We start from the raw sequence: 678 nt of genomic DNA, 5'->3' as shown, positions 1-678 counted from the left end.
GGAGCGATAAAGAGAGAAGCTAGAGAGAAAGAAATAGATAAATAGATTGATAATGTCCCTTTACTGTTCTGTTTTCTTATTTCGTTTGTATTTTGAAATCGAAAGAAAACAAACAAAATCAATAAAAACGGCAAGAACGCTTTGCTAAGACACCATAAGAAATCCTAGGCAAGGAAAATAAACAATGAAACTAGAAAAAAAAGTGTTCCTGTGTGGATCTGAACTTTGTTTATCTCTTTTATATAGAATGGCCTTCTTTTCCCCTTTTCTCTCTCTTTATTAAGGTTTCAACTTTCATCTGCTTTCAGAAGGATATGTAGGAAGGAATACTACCCTCCCTCCATGAAATCTACTGCGGGAAAGAATGGCCAATCTCACCCTGATATATTTACGAGTCAGGTCGCTCTTACCTTACGAGAATATGTCTTTTGCACCGTATTTTCTCACAACTGCAACTTAATGTTGTTTAAAAAAATGAGGTTTGGTTCTTCCATAACTACACTCACTGAGTAATATATTTGTCTCAGATATAAATAATTTTAGAATGTTGATCCTAAAAATACTTATAGTACCATAAAAATCCCAGGAATGCAAGTATTAAAAGTCACACAAATAACATTAATCCAAATCTTAATGAAAAATAATTGCTATTGATCAATAATGTATGTACAGTGCTAC

Source organism: Penaeus monodon, chromosome 32 (assembly GCF_015228065.2).
Source record: "Penaeus monodon isolate SGIC_2016 chromosome 32, NSTDA_Pmon_1, whole genome shotgun sequence".
Lineage (NCBI taxonomy): Eukaryota > Metazoa > Arthropoda > Malacostraca > Decapoda > Penaeidae > Penaeus > Penaeus monodon.
Note: the sequence above shows the minus strand (reverse complement) of the source record.